Source organism: Dermacentor silvarum, chromosome 4, assembly GCF_013339745.2.
Source record: "Dermacentor silvarum isolate Dsil-2018 chromosome 4, BIME_Dsil_1.4, whole genome shotgun sequence".
Taxonomy (NCBI): Eukaryota; Metazoa; Arthropoda; class Arachnida; order Ixodida; family Ixodidae; genus Dermacentor; species Dermacentor silvarum.
The window spans coordinates 188,481,218-188,495,129 of record NC_051157.2 but is presented as its reverse complement, the minus strand read 5'-3'; positions in this window follow the sequence as shown (position 1 = coordinate 188,495,129).

Here is a 13,912-nt window from a genome sequence, read left to right as displayed (position 1 = left end):
GACGCTTGACGCCATGCTACCGGACGTCACCGATGAGGAAAATCTAGACGTTGCCACCTATTTGCAGCGTGCCGAAGAAGGTCGACAGCTCGCCCGCCTGCGCATCAAGAACCAGCAGAGGACCGACAGCCGACACTACAATCTTCGACGACGCTACGTCGAGTACCAGCCCGGAGACCGTGTTTGGGTCTGGACTCCGATACGCCGACGAGGACTTAGCGAAAAACTCTTACGTCGCTATTTCGGACCATATGAGATCATCCGACGTATTGGCGCACTGGACTATGAGGTCGTGCCAGACGGCATTTCGCAATCACAGCGGCGCCGCGCACGACCCGAAGTCGTCCATGTGGTGCGTCTTAAGCCTTTCTACGCCCGCTGACGAACTTAGGTACTTTGTTACTTTATTTTTTTTTCTTTATTACGTGTGGTTTTGTTTTCGCTTTCACATTTGTTTGTAGCATCGGGACGATGCTTTTTAAGGGGAGGGTATTGACACGTATAGATGTTTATCTTTCACCGGTGGCCGCTTTCCACCGGCTAACAAATGTTAAACGTTATCGCTCGGCGCAGGACGCGCCTGTATCGGAAGTTTCTAGAACGTTATCGGTGCTTCTTTCCATTGCCTGTTTTCACCGACGCTTATGTTATCTGATTGCATGACTGACGCGAATTCTCTAGAACTTTCTGGAAGACACGCGGGCATCAGGGATTAATCTAGAACCTTCGATGACTCAGGTATAAAAGCCGACGCGTTTCGCCGCTGATCAGATTTTCGACGATCGCCGACTGTGTTCGCCGTTATCGTTGTGCTTTGAGTGTACCTTGCTTTTGTGGGCACAGGTTCGCCCAATAAACAACCAGTTTCGTTGTACACAGTTTTACGACTGTTTTGTTCAGCGTCACTACTACGTGACAATATGCATATTCTGTTAAGTATCTGGGGTTGCTTTTTGACTGTGACCTTTTATGGAACTCGCAATAGTCCACGCCTTTGTAATAGGCTGCGCGTGGTCTCCTGTATATTATACAATACGCGATGTCTCATGCCAATCTCGTGCGTTGCGAATCGCGAAAGTGTTGTAATAAACACTTCTGGAATAATGATGCAAACACAAGACGTGGGATTAAGAAAGTACTTAGAATTCTCAAAGTTTAAAGTAAAATTTTTTATAACTTGTTCAACATTTTTGCTCCGACCCGCTAGTAGTTAACTCCGCTATAACCATGAGTAATTTTCTTTGACCTGACTGTGAGGCACCAGCAGTCAAGCCCTCTCAGGCTTTAGTAGGCCCGCTATATGTACTGTGTTTTCCTTGTGCACAATAAAGATTGTGGTTTATTGATTGTATGTCTGAGTGTCACAGTTACAGATGGAATTCACTAAAACTAACGACGCGATAATGTTCATTGCTTCTTCTTCAGAAAAAGGTGGCTTTCATTCCTTCTTCTTCTTTCTGGGGTTTTACGTGCCAAAACCAGTTCTGATTATGAGGCACGCCGTAGTGGAGGGCTTCGGATTAATTTTGACCACCTGGGGTTCTTTAACGTGCACTACAACGCAAGCACACGGGCGTTTTTGCATTTCGCCTCCATCGAAATGCGGCCGCCGCGGCCGGGATTCGATCCCGCGATCTCGTGCTCAGCAGCACAACGCCTTAGCTGACTGAGCCACCCCGGCGGGTGGCTTTTATCCCAGCCTTGCGTATACTGTAAGGTAGTTCTTGCAAAACCACGTTTCCTTAGTGACACGACTTCATTGGCGTTCGCAAAACTTGCCGCAAATGCTGATCGCCAAATCGGAGAGCAAATTCCGCCAAATTCTTCTAAAGACGACAACTTTGACGGCGCGAAGCACACTAGACACTCCCGCGCTGAGCAACGAAGGTTTCGCACACATGCACGGGCGGAGTCACCAGATTCTCACCTGTGCAGAGCTGCGACCGCTTCATATTTCGTTAGGATAGCACCCCAAAGGGGATGAACAATCAAAGGCTTACGAATTCCAGCACGCTGTCATGTCAATTCTAGACGCTTTGTTTCATGGGGTTTGCCTAGAAGCGAGCTCAGCCGAGACAGATTCGATCCCCAACATTCGCGACAAAATAGGTTCGTCATGGTTAAAGTTTTGATAATGAATATAGAAATTGGAAGCATTCACGTAGCACCCCACCGCTGGCACTAAAATGTAATGGCCACATTACTCAAGGGCAAAACGCGTTTTTATTCCATCAGCCATGGCTTGGAGCCTGCCCTTCAGGTTTGGTCTCCTTCTATTCCCCCACTTGTCGACTTCTACTTGCACTAGGGTTGGTAATGTCGATGAATCATTTATTGATGAAATATGTCCCGCAAAACGATTTATCTTCATCGATGTCCACCTATGAAAAGACGTCCCTGCAGGGGCGTCTGCGCCAGCAGTTCGTTTGGTGTGTTGCGACACCACGGGCCCGAGCACATGAGGTATTGACCCTCCCGCGTCTAAAGTGCGCGGCCTATCCGTGTCCGGGGAAAATGGGATCCTAGGGGTTGAGCCAATGCCGGGCGATTAGACCTTTAAGGTGGAGGCAACACACCCCTTTGGCCCGTGCTTCACGTAGGCGGCACTCGTGGGCTGACCCACCCATCAGAAATCGGCCGTCGCCCTTTCCTGTCCACCTCTTTCCACTTTTTTCTTTCCTATGTCTTTCATATCTGTCCTGTCGTCCAACTTCTTTTATTTCCCAATTTCCTGGCGACAAGGGTGACAATTTCCTTTTATTTTCCAATTTCCTGGCGACAATTTCCCTGCGCAAATGAACTCTCTTGGTCAGAACTATAGGGTTATAGTGGCGATGTATGGCTAGCGTCTGTATACGTTGCCTAGTTGGACTCCGTGGTGGGTGGCCAGCGCAGCTACCGAATAGTTTTTTGTTCTTATGGAATTAAGAACCCCCCCTCCCTTTTCAGAAATTATCTGCCCCTGAAAAGGGGACGCACCGCAGCAATTCAAGAGTTTTCAATAAGAAGAATGATTTTACAAAGTTTTTCGTCATCGCCTCTATGAATAAAACCAAAATCCACGATATCTCGCCTTTCTCGGTAGGCAAGGCAATCTAAGAATGCATCGGCAGCGACTACAATGCGAAACAGATGAATTCAGGAAATCTACTTATTGAAGTAGAAACCAAAGAGCAAAGTAACAAGATCAAATAATTAGAGAAAATCGGACAACACTAAATCTCAGTAACCGCACACCGATCACTGAACAACACACGGGGTGTCATATCTGACAGAGAACTACTTAAAAGCTATGACGAGGAAATTGAGGAGGCTCTCGTAGATCAAGGTGTACTCGCTGCGCGAACGATCATCGTCCGCAGAGACAAAAGAAGAAATCCGGACACAGAATGTAGTATTACGCTTGCCAGCACAACTCTCCCTTCAGCTGTTAAAGCCCTGTACTTGTACCTGCCTGTTAGGCCCTACATACCCAACCCTCGCAGGTGCTTGCGGTGCCAGAGGTACGGGCACGGGTCACAGTCCAACCTGTATAAAGTGTGGCCAAAGCGATCACGATGATGAACATTGCACGAACCCATTGCAAAGCATCAATTGCAAGGGTCCACATGCTGCACACTCTCGTTCCTGACCTGAATGAAAAAAAAAGATAATCACACTCAAGACAAAAGAAAACAACTGTTATCAAGAAGCTCGCGAACGGATGGCATTCGCCCAGAAGGGTAGCTACGCTCAAGCGGTGCAGAGGGGCCAGGCACTGCAAATGCTTTCTGTGAGCACACAGGTCCAACTTCAGGCCTTGGTGGCCGCAGTCCGTCCTTCAAACAAGCACACAAAAGAGGCGCCAAGTGTCTCTTCCTAGGGAGGTCCGGATGCCTCGACAAGCGTTGGTGGCAATCAACACAACATCGAGGTAAAACAGACCTCTGTGACGGTGCTGAGGAGCCAGCCTCCTCTTAGGAGGCCAGCAGCCTCGCAGAGCAGTAATAGTGATAGCACTCTAGCGTCGCCGATTCAATGGAAGTGCGTGCATTGGACACTGAAGGCGTGGGAGAACCCGCTTCTGTCAGCAGGCCACTCAGGCAACCCGCCGACCCTCCCCACGGAGGAGGAAAAGGGGGTCGGAACCCAGTTCCCGCCCCCAAGAAAGGTACTTCAAAAACACAGTCATCGCCTTCTAGTTTGTGGACAAGTCTACTATTGTAATAGTTTATTTTCTCGCTACAAATTTTTCTCAAATCATGGCGTACATTATACACTGGAACAACAGAGGCCTTATGCACAATTTAGGCAATATTAAGAACATTCTAACCAACTTCTCTCCTGTGGCTTTATGACTGCAGGAATCCAATTTAGGTCCAAAAAACACACAGGTTTTAAAGGGCTACACGGTCATATGTCGCAACCGCGCCCAATCTAACCGCCTATCGGACGGTGTTGCAATCGTTGTTGAAAGCGGTAACGCCGCCAGAGAACCAACTACTTTATTAACAGTTTTTTAGAAGTCGCTGCTGTCAACATTCTATCGCACAAAACTATCACCGTATGGTCCCACCACACTCACAGTTCACTGTAAAAGATCTAGAGCTCATGTCGGACATCTTCCCAAACCTTTCGTGATAGCAGGTTATTTCAATGCACATAAAAAACTATGCGGAAGCAGTAAGACTGACCTTAGAGGTCTAGTGCTCGAAGATTTTATTATTACTAACAATTTATGTCCTTTAAACACTGCCGCTGCTATGGCACAGGAACTATGAGCTGTCTAGACTTGGCGCAGTGTTCCAACTGTTTATTTCTCAATTTTACGTGGGAGGTGATAAACAATCCTTATGGTAGCGACCATTTTCCTCCCGTCGTGAAACTAACCTCTCCACTAACTGGTCTCTATTCGCAGAGAAAGCTACCCTTCAGAGCGAAATTTTTGACCAGCTAACAATAGACGAAATAAATGACAGGTTTATTTTTTGCATACTCTCAGCAGGAGAGCAAGCTATTCCTGAGTCCACGGGACGAGTAGAAAAAAAAAAGCTCGAACCCTGGTGGACCAGCGAGTACACCATTGCTGAAAAACTACAAAACAACGCCTGGTGTATTTTCAGGAGGTACCCAACGCAAGATAACCTTCTGACCTTCAACCAAACTAAAACTAACGCAAGGTATACCCGTGGGGCAAGCAGAAAAAGTATCCTGGCAGAAATACATATCAATGTATTTTTTTCAACCACGTCGAAAAAAATATGCGGTCAGGTTGGGAATTTCAACGGTGACTGCTCCCTATACAAAATTCCTATACTCTCAGATCCGGGCACCCAAACAACCCTACAGGAACAAGCTGACATAATAGGACATCATAATTACACGATATCCAGCTCTGACGCAATAATTTTTAAAGTACAAACAGACGGCAAAAAAAAACTACGGATAACCGGAGGCTCAGATGAACCATATAATCTCCCTCTAACACTCCATGAGATAAATAGAGTACTTTCAGCGGGAAAGAAGACATTTGGTCCGCACAGAGTCCATTACGCAATGCTCGCCCACCTATCCCAGGCCACTGTAGAGGCAGTGTTTCATTTCTTTAACAGGATTTGGGAAACAGGCAAAATGCCTGCGAAATGGAAAACAGCTATTATAGTTCCCTAGAAAACCACCAAGGTCACCAAGCAGCTATAGGCCTATAGCACTTACAAGCTGCTTGGCAAAATCATTCGAGAGCGTAATAAACATCAGGTTAACACAGATACTTATAGCAGTCAACTTACTAGACGTTCACCAGTGTGGTTATAGGAAAGGTCATTCAACAACAGATCATCTCGCGCATCTTGAGCAGACAATACGTGAAGCATACTTACATAGACAAAACTGTCTAGCGGTCCCCGCAGGGGCGTCTGCGTCAGCAGGCGTTTGGTGTGTTGCGACACCACGTACCTGAGCACACGAGGGTTGGACCCTCCCGCGTCTAACCGTGCGCGGCTTAGCCGTGTCCGGGGAAAAGGGGATCCTGGGGGTTGAGCTGATGCCGAGTGTTTGGACCTTTAAGGCTCCTCGGCGGAGGCAACACACCTCTTTGGCCTCGGCTTCACGTAGACGGCACCCCCGGACTCACCCACCCGGGGGAAATCGGTAGTTGCCTTTTCCTATCCTCCTCTCCGATCTTCGTCTTTCTCTCTCACTTCGGGGGGGTTCCATCCTTCTTTTTCACTAACACCACAGGGGACGCCCACGGACTCTTGGACGGCTGGATGATGCCGTCGCGTAGCATTTCGTCGACTTGTTGCCTTATGGCCTCGCGTTCGCGCGCCGAAACTCGGTACGGGCTCTGACGGAGTGGGCGGACATTTTCGTCGGTTATGATGCGGTGCTTGGCGACAGGGGTTTGTCGAACTTTTGACGACGACGAGAAGCAGTCCTTGTATTGCAGGAGCAGAGCTTTTAGTTCTTCTTTCTTATGCCTGGGAAGGTTCTGGTTGACGTCGAAAGTTGGTTCAGGTATTATAGTCATCGTTGCAGGTGCACTGGAATCCGTGAAGGCATAAGCACTGCTGGCTTGTACTATTTCGTCGATGTAGGCGACCGTGGTGCCTTTGTTAATGTGCTTGTATTCGGGGCTGAAGTTCGTGAGCATCACCCTAGCTTTCCCTGCACGTAGCTCAGCTATGCCTCTAGCGACGCAAATTTCACGGTCGAGCAGTAAGTGATGATCGCCCTCGATGACGCCCTCCATGTCTGCAGGCACTTCGGTACCGACGGAAATCATTACGCTGGAGCGAGGCGGAACGGTGACTTGTTCTTCATGCACATTCAAGGCATGGTAACTTATGTTTGTAGCCGGTGGTATCGCGTTGTGCGTTGAAAGCGTTATCGACTTGGACCTTAAGTCGATGACTGCACCGTGTTGATATAGAAAGTCCATGCCTAGGATGACATCCTTGGATCAGTGCTGCAGGATTACGAAGCTCGCCGGGTAAGTGCGGTTGTTTACCGTGACTCGCGCTGTGCAGATTCCAGCCGGCGATATTAGGTGGCCTCCCGCTGTCCGGATATCGGGTCCTTGCCAGGCCGTTTTCACCTTCAACTTGGCGGCGAACGGGCCACTGAAAACGGAATAGTCGGCTCCAGTGTCGACGAGAGCGGTGACGCTATGACCATCGATTAGCACATCTAATTCGGTAGAACGACGTCGAGCGTTACGGTTAAGTCGTGGCGTCGGATCACGGCTGCGTCGGCTTGCTCCGCTGCTGCTACGTCGCGTCGGCTGGTCTTGCGGCGGCGAAGTGTTGTTTTCAAGGCGCTTTCCAGGCGGCGTGCTGATACCTCGTCGTGATGATTCGCGAATGTTTTTCGTCATCGGCGGAGGATCTTCGGCATTGCGTCATACAGCAACCGCACCTCCACCAGATGTCACGTAGTAGAGACATAGAGAAAGAAATTGAACAAGAGGGGACACTCCAATAGAGCCCAGCGGCCGAATTGACAGCAGCGCGCCAAGCGGTCGGTGTAAACCACTTCCGGTTTCGGTTTTCAGCGCGCGCATTTCGAACGCTAGCTAGCAGGCTGCGCTTTATTTTCCCGACCGCGCACGGTCTTCGTGCGGAATCGGTTTATTGTTTGGTAAAAATGATTGCGAACGATCTTGTCAAGTCCCATCAAATCTGTTCCACGTGCAATTTCACGAAGTAGACGCAAGACATTTTGTGCAATGAGGAAATGTTTATTTTGCTCTATATAAAAGCTCGTTCCGCGATTTTCGTGCGTTCATCCAACGTTGTGACCCCAGCAGGTAAGGCAGTAGTTCCTGTATGAAGCTCCACCGGACGGCACCAGCTGAAAAAAAAGTTAATTACCAGCATGTTACATTTACAAGCACGTAACAGCATGTTACAAGCATGTGTCATTTTGGTATTTTGACATAGGAATACTGCGTGTAGAGGCGAAACGTGCGAAAGCGGTGAATGGGCGGCATTACAAACAAAAGCAATTCGCTTTTACATATATGGCGTAGAAAATACACGACTCATCCCAAACAATACCCGAAAATACGAAAACAGCTGATTTCCAAGCATTCCCCCATTTGCAAAACTTGGCCTCGGGCGACGCGACGGTACGCTACATACACAGAGACGGACTCAACAGGCACTGAAGACAAATGCGTGGGTGTAAAGCCTGTTTTCAGTCCTTCAGAAGACGGTATTTTCGAATTACAAGTTTCTGGTATGTTCCTCGGCGTTATCTTTCGCGCGTTCTGCCGGCGCCAGCCAGACACTCCTATGTTATCACTCTTGGCAATCGTCCATCGTGTTTGCGAGAGACGTGAGTACCGAAAGAAGGTATATGTTGTTGCGGGGCCACAAAAAACGTCACAACCTTGTCCCTCCAAAATTCATTACAGTCCAAACTAACTTTACCACCATGGCCGAGCTGCTTATCGTTAACTGCGTCACTGCGCGCTGTGCGGCCAGCGTGCCTCAAAACTACCCCAGAAAGTAACGAAATTACTTTTCAGTAATGTCTGGCGTCAGAGAAAGCGGCACAAGATTCTCCTAGCAAGAAGCACTAGACTACGCACCACGGCCCAGTTAGTTCTGGCTAACTGCGACACGGCGCCCTGTGCGGCCAGTGTGCCTCAAAAACCGAAATAAGTAACAATAAACCCCTAGGGAGCGTCGGAAACATGTCCCAGCACGATTCATTAACTCAAATTAACTGCACCAGAATTGCCGAGCTGTATTTCGCTAACTACGTCTTAAGTCTCGGTCCCGTGCCATAAGCCTAATTGCGTCGTAGACTGTGAAACAAGATTTCCCACCTTGCCGTAGTCCAATAGTGCAGTGGTGTCTTGTCCCAGTGCAGAAGGAACGCAAGAATACGCCGAAAGCCCAATAAACCGCGTTACATAAAAAAAAAAAAAAGAAAAGGGGGGGGGGGGGGGGGGGAGACAGACGGGTCGCCGCGCACGAGCGCTCAAACGCGCGCGCAGCCGTCCTCGCTGGCTTCGGGAGAGTGTCTGGCGGATGACGCATGCATCTGGCGCTTCATTGGCCTGTCGCATGGTAAGGCAAGGAAGATAAATCGCAAAGCTTAAGTTCTTTAATACGCAAAACGTTTTAGTTGTCGCGGCAATGAATTGAAAAAATTAATCAATGCCTGTTAACTTCAGTTCTAACCTAACGTTCGGTGTCAAAAGTATAGCGTGACGTATGGTGACGTGTTTCCTGTTGCCAGTTTTTGCCGAGTGTCCCCTCTTGTTGCATTTCTTTCTCTATGGTAGAGGTACTGGGATCGATACCCAGCACCTCCACCAGATGTCACGTAGTAGTGACAGTAAAGAAAACAGTCGTCAAACTGTATGACAAAACTGGTTGTTTATTGGGCGAACCTGTGCCCACAAAAGCAAGCTACACTCAAAGCACAACGATAGCGGCGAACACAGTCGGCGATCGTCGAAAATCTCATCAGCGGCGAAACGCGTCGGCTTTTATACCTGAGTCATCGAATGTTCTAGATTAATGCCTGATGCCCGCGTGTCTTTCAGAAAGTTGTAGACAATTCGCGTCGGTCATACAATCAGAGAACATAAGCGTCGGTGAAAACAGGCAACGGAAAGAAGCATCGATAACGTTCTGGAAACTTCCGATACAGGCGCGTCCTGCGTCGAGCGATAACGTTTAACATTTGTTAGCCGGTGGAAAGCGGCCACCGGTGAAAGATAAACATGTATACATGTCAATATCCATTAGTTTGTGTAATCTTTGTTGAGCATGACATAATGCGTGCGTGTTATCTTGTGCAAAAAAAAGTAATTTTAGCCCTTGTTTCTATTACATCTTTCTATCAAGCGTCAGAAATTAGGATTATCAACTGTACATTTGGATGTTCAGAAAAAAATGGCATGTCACAGTGTTTATCTTCAATAATAATAATAAATATTGTAACTTGCTGTTTCTCGTATTTTTAATCTGCGGTATATTCTCGTGCTTTTAAGCCTTGCCATTACGTTGTGTCTTGGGTGGCGTTTTCCGTCCTCTGCATGAACGTTGCAGACGCCATATGACAGCTTTCGCCATGTGTAGATGCACCCATGTATACTATATTTTCCATACTAGCAGAGTCACGTTGAGGCAATATTTTTAAATATTCTGTGCTGTTAAAGATGGCACATGTGTCGTATCTTGCTCTGGTTTAGAAAGAATAAAAATTCTTTTTATGCGCGTTGTGTCACTTACGCCTCAGCTTAGCAGGGACTGCCTTTCTTTGCGGACGTATCACAAGAAAGTGAAACCAACTGCTTAATAATATTTTGTATATGTTACAATTCAATATTGTTGAAAGAAACGTTTCATAACGATATCTCGTCTCAGCACTACAATATGAGTGGTAGGACATCAGTGGGGGTGCGTTCATAGAATGGGGGGAGGGCACTCTGGGGAAACCTCGCCCTCCCTTCCCCCTAATGAAAAATCCTGCGCACGCCTATGGCAATGGTTGTACAGTTTTCTTTTCAACGATAGTGGTAATCTGCCAGTCAGGAATTGGCAATTTCTGCTCTATGCACTGCAACCCAATTTTCTTCTGTAAATTTCCTTCCCCTGATCAGGGTCCCCTGCGAGTAATGGACTTAGATAAACGTACTCCTTTACTGAAGCTGACTGGCGATCCGGAATTCATGTTCACTCGTCAGGCAAATGAACATTATTTTTGTCTTCTGCATAATAATGTTCAACCCCGCTCTTACACTTTCTAGGTTAAGGTCCACAATCATTTGTTGCAATTCGGCCCCATTGTTGCTGAACAGGACAACGATAAAAATGATGAAAATCAGGACGCTCTAAAACTTTATTTTTTGACCAACATAAACAAAACAGAAGAAAAATTTCTGTTTGTGGCTTCAGTCGTGCTTCTCTTCCCAGGACAGGCAGACGAAGTAAGGCCATCCCTACAATCATCTCAGTGCGAAGGCATACATCCTAACAACGGGCATCCGATGTTTTAAGTTTCGCAACAATACTTTTATAATTTAAAACACATCGAAGCCCAGATGTATCTACTGTTGTGCCTGCTGGTACGTGCACTTCGAAGTGCCTTTCTTCTGAAAAAAGGAGAGACAAAAAAACAAAAACAAATTAACGCCCGTAATTCTACTGAAAATAGTTCATTTAGGCAGAGACGGCCACGCTAGTAGCTGAAATGAGTAAAAAGAATTGCACAGGCTAGGTCACTGCAGAGAATTTTGGTCGATGTCGCAGTGTCAAGGCAATATCCTAGACACTGCTTGACGGTTTGCCGCTTGCCTTACTTGCGTTTGTTGTCGCAGAATCTACAGCTATGCCTACGCCCTGGTTTACCACGATGCCTATAGATCATAATCTATTGGTAGGTAGGTAATGTGCAACGTGCTGGGTAGATTACACAATCGTCCACTATCAGACCAAACGGTTTTAGGCCAACCAAAGAAACTCCACGGAGAAGGATATAATTACCCGGCTCAATTTCCTCAGGTCTACGGGCCTAAATAGCAGACTTTAATAACGCCGCCTACAACCGCAGCACAGTGCCGTCCACTGCTGCGTAGAGCACGCGAGCGCCCGGCTTTGCTCTGCAGGGCCACAGCTGGCGGAAGTTGCTGGGATTGAGATAGTGTGCCCAGGAGCATGCGCGGCCATGTACACATGTAATACTGCTTTTGACGATTGGCGAAGTTGAAAAGCGCCTTTGTTTATCCAAATATGCGCTCCGCCTGAGAGCCCTTGCGGCACCGCAATCGCCATAGAATGAAACGTATGGGCTAAAAAGACGCGCCGGCCTTTCGCAACAAATGAAGCGCGCTCACGGACTGTTCGATATAACAAAGGCGCTCACGAATATCACCTCTGGTTACATGCAACACGCGCAAGTTGGCATGTTTATTAGGCTGCGCATTCTCCGGGACACGCTGTTTCGGACCCGGCAACCGCCGCCACGTGTCGCCCAGCAGAGCAAAGACGGCTGTTTGCGCGCTCTACGCAACCGTGGACGGCAATGTACAGTGCAGGCGGTATACTTAGTGCTCCCCTTCCTCTCGCTTTCTCACGCAATTTCCCTAGAGCCGGGTAGCTTACCGAAACTACCCCTGGTTAGCATCTGCCTTTCAATATATGATTTCATTCTGTCTTTGTGTTACGAGACAATCGGCAGGGACAACTAAATCAACTTCGGCTGTACCATTAGGGTGCTGCAACAGTGAGCTTCACTGCCAGCGAACGTGAAACAAAACCTGGAGAACGGCACCACTTGCTGCACGAGAACAATAGAGAATTCAAAACACATTTTCAATGTCTGCTGTTATTGCGACGTACATGTTCTCTAAGTTTTCGGCGAAGGAAAAGGGATAATTATACATACAATCGAAATTAGGGCTCAAATGTTGCCATATTTTGTTTGCGAATAACAAGAAACACACCAGTTGTGGCTATGTAAGACAATTCATCGTTACAAAATAAGCCTGGAACAATATTCCTGTTTTACAAAATCATTTAGCGATCGTTACATGCCGGCGAAAGGAAATAGCCTTGGCCATCCTTTGGTTCCTTGACTAACTTACTTTTCAAAACAGATAACAGCATCACAATGATGGCGAAACATAGCTGAACGATGATTTAGGGAGCGAACTACTGCGTTCACGTGGGGAACGCTGTAGGTTACTTAAGCGAGAACCATGTACTAGCTGGCATGGTCGGACGCGACGTACGTAGTGATATTGTTACGAGGCATTGCGTATAAGCCTGATATTAAAGGACCGCTGTGATGCACGAAGAGGAAGAAGACGGGACATGCCGCGTGAGATGGTGTCAGCCATTCTCTGGTTGCAGCAGCCTGCAAATATTAACACGAAAGTGTTTTATGCCGGGGTCCACCAAGACTTCACTGACGTATTTCCGTCACGGAAATACGTCAGCTTACAATGTACACGAACATAATACAAAGAAAGAAACCAGAAGAAAAAGTTCCACAAACATGGAAAATTGGGAAATCGAACCCACGACTCTCGGTCCGCGACGATAGATCGCCGAGCGTTTAACCCATTGCGCCACAAACGCATTTGCAGAGAGCTACACAGACGCGCCTTATATATCTAACACTCCTCCGTGTACCCGCGCTCTTGCTCGGGGCGGTGCCGCCGCCTACGAGCAGAAAAGAGAAGTACTGCATTATGACACTAACGCGCACCGACAGTGAACGCTTCGGTGGTCTCAGCACTACGACGCCTCGATGCCAGCATTCGAAGGGACGCTGGCATCAAGAAGCACTACCAACGCCACCTAGTTCACCGTACTCAGCACAGCGGAGCGTGGCCTCCGCAATTAGCTCTGAAAATGTTTCTGAAGTTGATCGCGGAGGCTGCAATTACGACGCGCTGTACGCGCTGATTTGACTCGGTGACGATTCAGTTACGTGCTTTGTCTTGCGCGTTGTATTAGTGTGTCAGTTACGTGCTTCGTCTTTCGCGTTGTGCTAGCGTGTGCAGCGTAGTGCAGCTTCCATATGCACGACGGTTGCTCATGGTCATCGACGTTGGTAGTCGTGATGGAGGAGACGTGCCACCAGGCGTCAGCGTGGGTGCATCAACGCCTAAGGGCGCTTTAGCCACAAAACACCAATAGACATTATATATCAATGTGCAATAAACATTACACTACTTCTGTGAAGACACGTTTCACTTTCGTGTTCTATACCGATTCCTATATAAGAGGGATCAACCACATTTTTGTCTCTCCCGTGTACTAGTGAATCCCCGTGACAATTTGGTGGAAGTACGGGGTGCCAGAAGAAGCGCTGTACAACGGAGCTCCGTAGTGGTCATCGGTCATCATGATGACAGACGAGACCACGACCACGCCGCCTGCGCCGGCCTGTACGACGCCTGCACCAG